General features: G+C 43.3%; 1 long non-coding RNA gene across 1 annotated transcript; it reads left to right on the top strand.

The window, feature by feature from the left end:
• The first annotated feature begins 3218 nt into the window (after positions 1 to 3218).
• On the top strand, positions 3219 to 12852 carry LOC141409230 (uncharacterized). The gene is made up of 2 exons (XR_012428643.1): positions 3219 to 3436; positions 9429 to 12852. It is a non-coding gene; the product is annotated as an uncharacterized lncRNA (long non-coding RNA).

The following is a 12852-nucleotide window of genomic DNA, read 5'->3' as shown; positions in this document are numbered from 1 at the left end:
TCCTGTTTGGTGGTCTCTTCACATGGATGCACTTGACATTTTGCAAAATACGTAATGAAGAAAACCAAATTTAGTAATTGGTTAGGTACAGTTACGTGGTTTCTTAATTTGTACTGTTGCGGGAAAGTAAGGAACTGGAGAGACCAAATGGAGTGCAGGAAAGTGCTTATTTAAGGTGTACTCTGGCACAGCAGACACGTGTCCTGAAAGTCTGAGCCCAGAACAAAGGAAACGAGTCCCCTTTAAGCATTTTGAGGTGGGCACTGCGTGAAGCAGGAAGCAGGCTTACAGAAATGAGAACAAAGGTTGCTGTGACATGTTTTCATGTCTTACATCTCTGGGAAAACTTGGTTTGCAGCTTGTGCTTATCTGTCTTGTGACTTTGCAGCTGTGCCGGGAAGAAAGAAACAGGAGCTTACAGAGCCTACAAAATATGTGGAGGGTAGATATGGTTAATGTTTCTTGGGACAGACAGTTAATATTCTCTTCTAACTTTAACTTCAAGAGGGCTACTCAAATTCTTTTTAGCCTTGGCTAATACAGCAATTCATTCTATGAGCTATTGTTATTTCTCTTACTATTACTATAATCTTTACTATTATTACTTATGTTATTATTCTGTTATTTTATTAAGTTTCTACTTCAGTACATTAAAGGTGAAAATTTCCTGGTTATGTAATCAGAGCTTAATTGGTAGTTTATAATTGGTGAAGCCTGAATTTTGTTTCTCTGAATGTAATAATTAATAATAATGCACCTGAGTTACTTTTTTTTTTTTTTTTAACTATGAACCCAGAAACTAGAGACACAGTCTAATTGCCTGCAACTTAATTATTTTCACACAGCATGGGGAACTGATTTTCTGCTGCATTTTTCACCTGTGTCCCAAGCAGGGTCTTAAGTCTAAACACCCATGCCCTGTATCTCCAGCCTCACTCTGGCTTGCAGTAAGATACTAAATTTCCACTTTCTTCTGGAATTCCCAAATGCCAGCTTTTTCTCCCTAGTTCATATTAACACTTCTTTGTCTTTTCGTGTACTTTTTTTATACCAAATTTTAATTAATCATTTTTTGGCAAAGCTCTAAATGGTGCTTTTAAGAAGTTATGTTATCTGTTTGTAAATATTTCCCATGAGGAGAAGGCAAATAATAATCCCCTGATGCTGTATTGTAGAAAATCTCTGTGTCTCGCCGGGCGCGGTGGCTCATGCCTGTAATCCCAGCACTTTGGGAGGCCGAGACGGGCGGATCACGAGGTCAGGAGATCGAGACCATCCTGGCTAACACGGTGAAACCCCGTCTCTACCAAAAAATACAAAAAACTAGCTGGGCGAGGTGGTGGACACCTGTAGTCCCAGCTACTCGGGAGGCTGAGGCAGGAGAATGGCGCAAACCCGGGCGGCAGAGCTTGCGGTGAGCTGAGATCTGGCCACTGCACTCCAGCCCGGGCGACAGAGCGAGACTTCATCTCAAAAAAAAAAAAAAAAAAGAAAATCTCTGTGTCTCTTTTCATTTTATCTTCTCTAGGCACAGACGTCTTATCAGAATGTTTTTGGGTCAAAGTTCTGTTTTGGAAAATTTATGGGGTGATGTGTCCTTAGCCACCCTTTAGTTTTTTGCTGGTCCTGGGTTTAGTACTATCTGAGGATAAACCAAGATATCTGCTATGGTTATGTCAGCTAGAGTGTCCAATGGATATCAGTTTCTGGTTTATTTTCTCTCTTAGGATGACCCGAAGTATGGAACATATCCTCTCAAGGGAGAAAGTGGGTACCCTGGGGCTAAGAGGAATCTTCTAGTATACTCTAACTTTGAAAAGGTGTTAAAATTGCCTTCACCCAACCCAGATTTCATTTCTTGGAGACAAATTGCTGGTCAACCAATCAGATGCTGGTAATGAGAGGAAAACACAGAAATAATTTCTGCCCGCTGGATTCTGTAAGGGGGCAGAAGAATAGTGAAATAAATATAGTAAAAGAAAAAGAGTTAAAAAAAAAAAGTAGGGAGCCAGATGCAGTGGCTCACGCCTGTAATCCCAGCACTTTGGGAGGCTGAGGCGGGCAGATCACAAGGTCAGGAGATCAAGACCATCCTGGCTAACACAGTGAAACCCCATCTCTACTAAAAATACAAAATATCAGCCAGGTGTGGTGGCAGGCACCTGTAGTCCCAGCTACTCAGGAGGCTGAGGCAGAAGAATGGCTTGAACCTAGGAGATGGAGTTTTCAGTGAGCCAAGATCGCATCACTGCACTCCAGCCTGGGTGATGGAACAAGACTCTGTCTCAAAAAAAAAAAAAAAAAAAAAGTGAAAAATTTGTGACCAAAAAAAAAAAAAAACAGTATTGGAACAGAAATTAAAAGAAATTAAAGAATGTGTAAGCAGAAACTCAGTTGTATGTAAGAAAACCCAGTTCCTCCTGAGAAAGAGAAAGAGCTAGAATCCTTTAAAAATTAACTGCCTGTTTTTCTGTGGCTAGCGAGCCTCATCTCTCCTCCTTTCCTAGACATTATAAAGACCCTGTTTCTCTTTTATTTTATTTTATTTTATTTTATTTATTTTTTTTTTTTTTTGAGACGGAGTCTCGCTCTGTCGCCCAGGCTGGAGTGCAGTGGCCGGATCTCAGCTCACTGCAAGCTCTGCCTCCCGGGTTCCCGCCATTCTCCTGCCTCAGCCTCCCAAGTAGCTGGGACTACAGGCGCCCACCACCTCGCCTGGCTAGTTTTTTTGTAGTTTTAGTAGAGACGGGGTTTCACTGTGTTCGCCAGGATGGTCTCGATCTCCTGACCTCGTGATCCACCCGTCTCGGCCTCCCAAAGTGCTGGGATTACAGGCTTGAGCCACCGCGCCCGGCTATAAAGACCCTGTTTCTCTAGCTGTGCAGCTGCAAGGTCACTAGACAGATAAACTCAGGTCATAAAACATGTTTTTCCCTGGAAAGTAAAAAATTATGTAATGCATGTGTCAGTTAATTGAATAACTGTCTTTGTTTCTCGCTTCTGTAATATGCTTCCCCCTGCACAGATCTTCCCCTGTTACCCCACGAAATGTTTAAAAGGTAACTTAAATCTTTGTTCAGGGCTCGGTCCTTTGGATGTTAATCCGACTGGGCTGGTGCACCTAAATAATAAGTATCCTCCTCAACCCCATCAGTCTCTCTGATTTCTTATCAATCCCACTACATTTCTGGGGGCTTGTCTGGAATTGGTGATTACAGATTTACTGTCTCCTTTGCCTGCAGGACTAGGGCCCTGGGGCCAGGGGAGACCCAGGGGAGACCCAGCCTCCAAGGCGTGCCACAGGGGAGCTTCACCCAGATGGAGACCGACTCTCCCCATGTCCCAGCACCCTGCCTGGCAGCACAATGGAACCAGGGATGGGGCTGCAGGACAATACCAGCACTTCAGGAACTGTGGTAAAGAGTAAGGGCCCAAGGTAGGAATGCCTGTCCCATAGGGATGAAGGGGAGCTTGATCATCTCCTGGGGACCAACCGCTAATCCAACCCAGAGTGGCTGGGGTAGCAGTAGTGGCCTGCCAATTTGGACGAATTTCACGTCCCCACTAACAAAGTGAAAGTGGTTCACTTGATCTGGAGCCAGGAATTGGGAGTGTGTGGGTGCATGTGAACCTACCCAGGACATGAGAGAGGCTCGTTTCATCCGATGAGGAGTCCTAGGGTATGAGTGGTGTGTGTATGTGTGTGAATGTGGAAGCCTAACTAGGCTCACCCGGGACACGAGAGAGGCTTGTTTCATCCAATGAGGAGTCCTTGGTCAGGGGAGGCACATGAAAGTGTGTGAAAGAAACCACCACTCCTGCCACCCCCAGCCACTCTGGGTTGTTGTATTAGTGGTCAGCCCCCAGTCTTGGGAGAGGCCAACACAGGAGTGATGTGCGGCGACACAGATCCCTTAGCATGGACTGTGTGCTCCGAGGCGAGTGTGGGGGAATTCAGACCTAGGATGCTGCATACGGCTGATAGGACCAGCTTCACAGCCACAGCAAGCTGTGACAGGGGAAGGCATGTTCCTGGCTAAGCAGCATCCGAAACTCTCATAATAGGACCCAGTCTGGTGGACCTGAGAGTGAAAGTGAAAGTGAGAGTGAAAATGTGCCACAAGGAAAGAAGTGGGAGGGAAAGCATCAAAACCAACTCCTTTGAAGTGCATGATAAAGAATTTTAAAAAAGGATTTAGAAGTGATCATGGGATGAAACTGGATGCTCAAAAGTTAAGGACATACTGTGAATTAGAACAGCCCTCTTTTAGTGTCAGATGGCTGGCCGAAGGCAATATGGATGAAGAAATTGGTCATGTGTTTTAAGGTGGTGACTAGGGTCAGAGGACAGCCAGGGCATTCAGATCTAGTCTTTATATTGACTCATGGCTAAATGAATGCAGCTCTGCCTAGCAGTTTAATGTAGAAAGCTCGCAGCTCATGTCAAGAGAAATCAGCTGCGCTGGAAGCTACAGAGTTACAGGGAAAATCACAGAGGCTTGTAGCACTGCCGAGCCAAAAGTGAAAGTAAAAATCAGCTGCCCCAGAAGCTATGGAGACAAAACAAAAGTCTCAGGAAAGAGGAAATCAGTTTTGCAAGAACCACAGGAGGGAATGGAGACCCCTCCTCCGTACATTCCAATCTACCCCCCCTTTGCCAAAACTGACTGCCCTTAAGGAGCTGTGCAGCTGCAAGGTCACTAGACGGATAAACTCAGGTCATAAAACATGTTTTTCCCTGGAAAGTAAAAAATTATGTAATGCGTGTGTCAGTTAATTGAATAACTGTCTTTGTTTCTCGCTTCTGTAATATGCTTCCCCCTACACAGATCTTCCCCTGTTACCCCACGAAATGCTTAAAAGGTAACTTAAATCTTTGTTCAGGGCTCGGTCCTTTGGATGTCAATCTGACTGGGCTGGTGCACCTAAATAATAAGTATCCTCCTCAACGCCATCAGTCTCTCTGATTTCTTATCAATCCCACTACATTTCTGGGGGCTTGTCTGGAATTGGTGATTACAGATTTACTGCCCCCAGTCTCACCAGAGAAGGAGAAGTCAGAGCTCTGGGAAGTTAAAGTGAAAGGCTCAAAAAGTCAGGCAGGCCATCTCAGGTCTAGCTATGCCCAAGTCATGCTTATGCCTCTTAAGAAGAGGACCCCCACTAGGACCCAGATGATGCAGTTCACCTTCAGCACCCACAAAAGTGCTGAGAAGCACTTCTGCAAAGGCTTAAAGGATGATACAAGAAAAAGGCAACCAATATAAAAATCTCAGAGGTTCTCCAGGGTGCATATAAAAGCACCAGCCGGTTTTATGAAAGACTTTATGAGGCATTTTGGTTGTACACTCCATTTAACCCTGAGGCTGCTGAAAATCAGTGCATGGTGAATATGGCATTTGTAAGGCAGGCCCAAGGAGATATCAGGTGTAAATTGCAGAAGTTAAAAGCTCCATAGGTGTGAATGCTACTCAGCTTATTAAAGTGACTACCACAGTGTACATTAACAGAGATCTGGAGGCAAAGAAAAAGGCTGATTGGAGGCTTAAAAAAGGCTAATTTACTAGCAGCAGTCCTTACAAGAAAAGAAGCTGGCTTTGCAAGGAGGCGTGGATACAGGCATGAACGCAGTCATGGAAAAGGCTACTCTGGACAGGAGTTTGAAAGCTGGCCAAGGCTAAAGAGAAATTAATGTTCACAGTGCAAAAGGAAAGGACACTGGAAGGATAAAGTTCAAAAGAATAAAGGAAATGGTCAAGGCCATGGTATTAAAAAAAAACACTGGCCAAGGGCTACTGCACCCGGGAGAAACCCAAGACCCCCTGCACCTGCTGTGGAAGGCAGACTATAAAGTGTCGGGGAAAATAGCTGAAATCTCCTCTAAAAGTGTCCAGTATTTAAGCTTTTATGTAAGCCAAGAGGAAAGATGATTTAGTAGTGAACAAAAGCAGGCCGTTTGTGCACTTTGTATTCCAACCACCCTGCATCCAATAAGAGAGTTCCTAAGGGCAGCAAGGTTCTGCAGCATGTAGATCCCAAATTTCTTGCTCATCGCTAAGCCATTACATGAAGTGACAAAGGAGAGGAAAGAAAAATACCCTCCTCTAGGAGGCCAACCAAGAGAAGGCTTTTAAAGAAATCAAAGAAGCCTTAACTCAGGCCCCAGCTTTAGGACTGCCAGATCTAACTAACTAAGCTTTTCTTTTTATATATCCACAAGTGAAAGGGAGACCATAAGGGTTCTAACTCAACCATAAGGTCATGGCATCACCCAGTGACATATTTATCTAGACAATTAGACTCTGTGGCACTTGAGTGGCCTCCTTATTTAAAATTGCTGCCACTGCCCTACTGGTACAAAAAACTAATAAATTGACTTTAGAGACTGTGAATACCCTAAACCTGGCTACCTGGCTCCTCATCAAGTCAGTGCCAGGAGACCCCCCTTCTTTACTGCGTGGACATGGTAGATAAAGTGTTCTCAAGCCGGAGAGATTTAACACATTGGCCCCTCAGGGACCCAGACATTGAATATTTTGCTGATGGAAGCAGTTTCATATTAAAAGGAGTCTGCTGAGCTGGATATGCAGTGGTGACTTTGGACTCAGTAATAGAGGCGTGATCTTTGTCTACAGAAACCTCTGCTTAGAAAGCAGAGTTGAGGCCGGGCGCGGTGGCTCAAGCCTGTAATCCCAGCACTTTGGGAGGCCGAGACGGGTGGATCACAAGGTCAGGAGATCGAGACCATCCTGGCTAACACAGTGAAACCCCGTCTCTACTAAAAAATACAAAAAACTAGCCGAGCGAGCTGGCGGGCGCCTGTGGTCCCAGCTACTCGGGAGGCTGAGGCAGGAGAATGGCGGGAACCCGGGAGGCGGAGCTTGCAGTGAGCTGAGATCAGGCCACTGCACTCCAGCCTGGGCGACAGAGCGAGACTCCGTCTCAAAAAAAAAAAAAAAAAAAAAAAAAGAAAGCAGAGTTGATAGTTCTGACAAGAGCTCTCTGGCAAGCAAAAGACCAAAAGACAAATATTTACACAGATTCCAAATATGCTTCTGCCACTTTGCATGTTCATGAGGCTATTTACAAAGAAAAAACACTTTTAACTGCTGGAAGTAAATAAATAAAATACAAGGAAGAAATTTTACAGCTCTTAAATGTTGTATGGGCCCCAAAAGAGGTGGCACTGATGCACTGCAAGGGGCACCAAAAAGCAAGAACACTAAAGACTAAAAAAAAAAAAAATAAAAAGGCAGACAAAGAGTCAAAGCAGGCTGCAATGACAACTCCACCTTCTAAAGAGGAAGCCTTAGCTATGCCTCTCCTCCTGGAGATTCCACTCCCAGAGATCTCAAGCTATGCTCCAAATGAAAAGGCTTGGTTTGGTCGGAAAACAGGAAAATATCTTAAAGATGCAAGGTGGCTATTCTCTGATGGGAGGCTAGCCACCCCAGAGACAATAGTCCAAGGTTTGTGAAGTAGATCCATCAAGGAACACACATTAGAAGGATGGCCCTAGAGACTTTGATAGGTTGACATTTCTACGTGCCACCGCTCTCTGCCATCACCCATGCAGTTTGTGAACAGTGTCTATCCTGTGCCCGGAATAATCCAAAACAAGGACCTGCTCAGCCCCCAGGAGTTCAGGAAACAGGAGCCATGCCCTGTGAAAAACTGTTTATGATCTTCAATGAATTGCACTGAGAGGGGGGTGTTGCAGGAAGTCAGGGATCCCAAATGGAGGGACTGGCTGAAACCATGGCAGAAGAACATAAGTTATGAATATTTCATGGACATTTATCACTTCCCCAATCAATACTCTTAAAATTTCCTATGCCTGTCTTTACTTTAATTTCTTAATCCCATCATCTTTGTAAGCTGAGGATGTATGTTGCCTCAGGACCCTGTAATGACTGCTTTATCTGCACAAATTTTTTGTGAAGCATGTGTGTTTGAATAATATGAAATCTGGGCACCTTAAGAACAGGATAACGGTGATTTTCAGGGAACAAGGGAGATAACCTTAAAGTCTGGCTGCCTGTGGGCTAGGCAGGACAGAGCCATATTTCTCTTATTACCAAAAACAGGTAAAATAAATATCGCTGAATTCTTTCCTCAGTAAAGAATATTAATAATTAACAGCACTGGGAAAAGAATGCATTCCCGGGGGTGGCCTCTAAAATGGCCGCCCTGGGAGTGTCTGCCTTATGCAGATGAAGATAGGAATGAAACATGCCCTAGTCTCCTGCAGTGCCCCCAGGCTTGCTAGGATTAGGAAATTCCAGACTGGCAAATTCTAGTCAGACCAGTTATCTGCTCTTGAACCCTGTTAAGATGTTTATCAATGACAATATGTGCCCAGCAGGACATGGACCTTCATTAGCAATTCTAGTTTTGCCCTGACCTTGTGATCTCTCTCTGACCTTCTGCCTTGTGATCTTTTGTTGCCCTTGAAGCACGTGATCTCTGTGACCCACACCTTTGATAATTGCTAATAAAAATTTGCAATTGCTAATAAAAATACATTCCCACCCCTTTGATAATTGCTAATAAAAACTTGCTGGTTTTACGGCTCAGGGGGCATCACAGAACCTGCTGACATGTGATGTCTCCCCCGGACACCCAGCTTTAAAATTTCTCTCTTTTGTACTCTTTCCATTTATTTCTCAGACTGGGTGACACTTAGGGAAAGTAGAAAAGGATCCACATTGAAATACTGGGGGCTGAATTTCCCCTGATAGGGGGGTTATCAATACATGTTGGTGTTCATTTGCACCTTTTCAGGATAAGTCAAGTCCTTCCTCACCCAGACAAAGAAGGCACTAGAGGTGACCAAAGTGTTGTTAAAAGACATTATTCCCAGATTTGGACTGCCTCTAACTCTAAGGTCAGACAATGGGCCAACATTTGTGGCTGAAATAGTTCAGGGCTTAACTCAACTATTAAAAATAAAGTGTAAATTACATACAGACTACAGGCTGCAGAGCTCAGGTAAAGTGGAGTGCATAAACCAGACTCTCAAACAGCTGCTGAGGAAATTTTGTCAAGAAACTCATCAAAGGTAGGATCAGGTCTTGCCCATGGTTCTCTTCTGAGTCAGGTGCACTCCCACCCAACAAACTGGGTATTCACTCTATAAGATTTTGTTCGGCCGGCCACACCCCATCATAAGTCAGATTAAAGGGAATCTCTATAAACTAGGAAAACTAACTTTGAGAAGGCAAATGCAGGGTTTAAATATGGCCATGCAAAAGATGCATGGCTAGGTATAAAAAAAAATGCCTGTAAGTCTAACAGACCCAGTATACCCTTTCAAACCTAAGGACTTTGTTTAGGTTAAAAAAAATTGAAACCAACCACTCTAAGACCCATAGAGGATAGGCCCCATACTGTAATAATGTCCACTCCCACTGCTGTTAAATTTGCAGGTGTCACACCTTGGATTCACCATAGTCGGCTGAAACCAGCAGCAGCAGCGACTCCTGATGATGACCAGTGGATTAGCCAACAAGACCCAGATCACCCCACCCGAATAGTCCTACAGCAAAACCCAACCACCAGTAAGAAGGACAACTGCCCTGATCTGACCACACCGGAGGCTGGTCAGTCTATGTATGACTGAAGCTTGAGGATCCTGCAAGCTCTATGTAGTCACATCCCGGAAGCTGACTAGTTTATGCACAGCCAAAGCTAAAAGGACCATCTCCAGATAAGTAAATGTAGATACAATTCATAAGCCTAGCTATAATTCTGTCAATACTGATTGTTCTGTTGTTATATTATTACTGCAAATGCTTCAAATGTCTAAGCCCAGAGAAAGGTTTGCTGTGCCCATGTGTAGTATAAGCATGTTTCTATTACATACACTGATGTTCTTACCATTTTTGCCTACACTAAAAGGGGAGAAATCTCTAAAAAAAAAAATGCCCACACTGTGTAGACACTACCTGAGTAAGGAATACCATAATTACAACTCTACTGGACCATACCTACTATAAATGTACAGAAACAAAGTTAGGAACCTGCACATACAACCAGACCACCTACTCAGTCTGTGACCCAAGAAATAATCAGCTAGATGTGTGTTATGATCCTATGTTCTTACCCTATGAATTCTGGTTTAAGGTACACATTAAATCAGAGAAAAAAAAAAAGGAGAGCTTATAGCTTGAACCAAAAAAGCCCCTCCCTCCTATAAAGGGCCTGTTTCCTTGTACTTTGATGCCTGCCGTGCCACTTATGTTCATAATCCCAAAAACCAGATTATAAGACAAGGACATGCAATCCATTAAATTTTACTATCTTAAAGCCAGAGCTACCTTTTTGGTCTACAGGACGGACAGCACTATTATGAGTTAATAGACAAGGAGCAGGCCTTGGAGTTCCACTACTAATTGTCAAAAAGACTAGAAGGACCCAAATGCTTCCAACCCCACAATTCCGGGTCCATAAGTCATTCTATAAGCATTTTCATCAGACAGTGCCTGAGCTTCCCCCATCAACTGAAAACTTATTTGCTCAACTAGGTGAAAACATAGCTGGCAGTTTAGGAATTTCCTCATGCTGTGTATGTGGAGGAACTAATATGGGGGACCAGTGGCCATGGAAGGCAAAGAAATTAATGCCACAAGATAACTTCACTTCGCTTAACCCTGCCAGTGAATCAACAGCCTCAGTCAGTGTTTGGCTGTGAAAAATCTCCATAATTGGAAAGTACTGTATCACCTGATGGGGAAAGGCTTTCACAGAGGCAGTAGGAGAAACAACTTGCCTAGGACAACAGTATTATGATGAGTCTAAAAACAAAACTCTATGGAGAAATGCCCAGAACGAATTCTATTTACCAGATCCAAACCCTTTCTCTCTTTTTATTATTATTATTATTATTATTATTATTATTATTATACTTTAAGTTCTAGGGTACATGTGCACAACGTGCAGGTTTGTTACATATGTATACATGTGCCATGTTGGTGTGCTGCACCCATTAACTCGTCATTTACATTAGGTATGTCTCCTAATGCTATCCCTCCCCGCCTCCCCACAATAGGCCCTTGTGTGTGATGTTCCCCTTCCTGTGTCCAAGTGATCTCATTGTTCAGTTCCCACCTATGAGTGAGAACATGCGGTGTTTGGTTTTCTGTTCTTGCAATAGTTTGCTGAGAATGATGGTTTCCAACTGCATCCATGTCCCTACAAAGGACACGAACTCATCCTTTTTTATGGCTGCATAGTATTCCTTGGTGTGTATTCACCACATTTCCTTAATCCAGTCTGTCACTGATGGACATTTGGGTTGATTCCAAGTCTTTGCTATTGTGAATAGTCCTGTAATAAACATACGTGTGCATGTGTCTTTATAACAGCATGATTTATAATCCTTTGGGTATATACCCAGTAATGGGATGGTTGGGTCAAATGCAAATCCTTTCTCTTGATTCTCTAAGCCACACTTGGCATCAACTAGAGGCTCCAAATGCTTGGAAGGCACCCGCTGGCCTATATTGGACCTGTGGAGCACAGGCATATCGGCAACTGCCGGCTAAATGGACAGGGGCATGTGTGTTAAGAACAATCAAGCCATCCTTCTTTCTAATTCCTCTAAAGCAACTGGAACTCTTAGGATACCCAGTCTATGATGAAAATAAAAGAACTAGAAGAAGCATAATCACAAAAATAGACACAAATGTCAAAAAGGATGTAGACATAGGAAAGTAAAAAGATAATGAATGGCCTCTTGAAAGAACCATTAAATATTATAGGCCAGCTACCTGGGTGCAAGACAGGTCATGGAGATACCGCACCCCAATCTATATGCTCAACTGCATCATAAGGTTGCAGGCAGTCCTTGAAATTATAACCAATGAAACATCAAAGGCACTAGATTTAGTGGCAATACAAGCAACACAAATAAGAAGTGCTATATATCAAAATAGACTGGCTTTAGATTACCTCTTAGTCTCAGAAGGGGAATATGTGGAAAATTTAATTTAACCAACTGTTGCCTAGTAATTGACAGTAATGGCCGAGCTGTCATTGAAATCACAGCTCGAATGCACAAGTTGACCCGTGTTCCAGTTCAGACATGGTCTGGGTGGTCCCTGGATTCCTTTTTTGGAGGATGGTTCTCAAATTTTGGAAGATTCAAAACCCTCATTGGTGAGTTCTTGCTTATTCTTGGCATCTGCCTCATCCTCCCTTGCCTTTTATCCCGTTTATTAGGAATATTCAGTCAACTATGGAGGCAATAGTAACCTGACACGCTACCGTGCAGTTGATGGCATTAATAAAATATCAGTCACTGCCAGTAGAAGAAAAAGCTCAGCTCCATGAAGAGGTGGCAAATAGTGGTGCTTTCTATTAACACCTTTGTTATAAAAAGCACCAAAGGGGGGAAATGGAACAGAAATTAAATGAAATTAAAGAATATGTAAGCAGAAACTCTGTTGTGTGTAAGAAAACCTAATTCCCCCGAGAAAGAGAAAGAGCTGGCATCCTTTAAAAATTAACTGCCTTGTTTTTCGGTGGCTAGTGAGCCTTATCTCTCCTCCTTTCCCAGACATTGCAAAGCCCCTGTTTCTCTAGCTGTGCAGCTGCAAGGTCACTAGACGGATAAACTCAAACCATAAAACATGTTTTTCCCTGGAAAGTAAAAAATTATGTAATGCATGTGTCAGTTAATTGAATAACTGTCTTTGTTTCTCACTTCTTTAATATGCTTCCCCCTGCACAGATCTCCCCCTGCCACCCCACGAAATACTTAAAAGGTAACTTAAATCTTTGTTCAGGTCCTTTGGATGTTAATCCGACTGGGCTGGTGCACCTAAATAATAAATATCCTCCTCAACCCCA

The sequence above is a fragment of the Macaca fascicularis genome, chromosome 19 (assembly GCF_037993035.2).
Source record: "Macaca fascicularis isolate 582-1 chromosome 19, T2T-MFA8v1.1".
NCBI lineage: Eukaryota > Metazoa > Chordata > Mammalia > Primates > Cercopithecidae > Macaca > Macaca fascicularis.
Note: the sequence above shows the minus strand (reverse complement) of the source record. Positions and strands in the feature narration are given on the sequence as shown.